This window comes from Eumetopias jubatus, unplaced genomic scaffold (genome assembly GCF_037043125.1).
Source record: "Eumetopias jubatus isolate StellerSeaLion01/CBP00866 unplaced genomic scaffold, mEumJub1_p1.0 scaffold_5, whole genome shotgun sequence".
In the NCBI taxonomy this organism is placed as follows: Eukaryota; Metazoa; Chordata; class Mammalia; order Carnivora; family Otariidae; genus Eumetopias; species Eumetopias jubatus.
In genome coordinates, this window is record NW_028274811.1 from 3,201,601 (window position 1) to 3,203,339 (window position 1,739).

Below are 1,739 nucleotides of genomic sequence, written 5' to 3' on the forward strand. Positions count from 1 at the left end.
TTGAGATCACGACCTGAGCCAAAACCAAGAGTCCGATGCTCAGTCAATGCTCTGAGCCACCCAGTTGCCCCTATTTATTTATTTTTAGGGTTTTTTGTTTGTTTGTTTGGTAATTGCTAGACTCAACATGGGCTCAAACTCATGACCCCAAGATCAAGAGTTGCGGGGTGCCTGGGTGGCTCAGTTGGTTAAGCATCTGCCTTCGGCTCAGGTCATGATCCCAGGATCCTGGGATTGAGCCCCACATCAGGCTCCCTGCTCAGCAGGAAGCCTGCTTCTCCCTCTCCCTCTGCCTGCCACTCTGCCTACTTGTGCTCTCTCTGTCAAATAAATAAATAAAATCTTAAAAAAAAAAAAAGATCAAGAGTTGCATGCTCTTCCGACTGAGCCAGCCAGGGGTACCTACTCCCCAATTTAAACTCCTGCCGTGCCCCCGCCAACACCCCCCACCCCTGCCCGGAAGTTCATTCACTCCAGTGTTTTCTGAGCACTGACTCCCTGCCAGGTATGCCCTTCTGGAGCTTTCTGTGTCGTAACACAGCAGATCCCCAACAGCGAGCAAGGCTGCAGTGAGCACTGAGGGTGGCCATCCCAGTGGGCCGGCCACCTAGCGTTTTCGGCCCTGTCCTCGCCCCTCCTCTCCTTACCTCCAGACATGCCTGGCACCCCTCCCCGACCCACCCGGCAAATCGCAGTCAGGAGCACGTTCTCCCAGATGCCCTCCCAGGTGCCAGTTCTATCTTCTGCCAGCTCTTAGGAACCTCTGGGGAGTCAAGGGCTTTCTCTCTCTATTTCACTATGGCTTCCTCCAATGCCTAGCACAGACTTTGCCACACTCCAGGTGCTCAGTACATGTTCTGGAATGAATGGAAAGTGCAAAGACTCCGGCTGCTCAGCCTTCCAGCCCCTGGGTGCCCGCTTTGGTCCCCTCGGCCCTGGCCTCAGCTGTGACCTGCAGCCGGAGCCCAGGATGGTGCTGCGTGGGAATGAGCTATTTAGGGAACGGAACCAGCTCCGCGGCGTGAAGTCTGGCGGGCCTGCTGATGCTGGTTCCAGGGGGCCGCGGAGAGAGGGCGCAAGAACAGAACATGTTCAGGAAGCACAGGCTCCAGAATCCTGTTCAACAGCGGGGAGGCAGCATGGTGCCCCCCAAAGGGGGCAGGTTCCACGGGTACCCGTGCTTGCGCGCGCGCACACACACCCAGTTACAGCCCCGCCAAGCTTTACCAAAACAGGAGAGTAAACGCCAGAGAAGAGTCTCCAGCAGAGGAGAGATCCTGGGAGCAGGCAAAGCCCACCGCCAAGGGTAAGAGACAAAGGCCGCCCCTCCTGACACCCACAGGCACCGGGATGGTGGCAGCGTGAGTCAGACTGACACAGGGCGACACCCTCCCCTCCCCCACCCCACCTCTTCCTCCAGGCAGCCCCAGATCAAAAAACAAAACCCCAGCGGAGAAAAACACACTGTGGACGGGTACTGGTGGCCTGGCCTAGACCCTGCTTCAGGCTCTGATCAGGGCCCAGGGGCGGATGACCGCAGCCACCCCGCCCCCCGCAGTGAGCCGCAGGGCCCACAGCACCCCCCCCCCCCAGCTGCCCATCTCCGCGCCAGCACCCAACACAGAACATGGAGCGGCTCGGGGAAGTGCCTCGGCTTCCCGTCCGTGAAATATCTGCACTAGGCGGTCCCCAGGATGCCTCTGGCTTCCAAAAGTCCAGGCCTCCCTTCTAATTACATC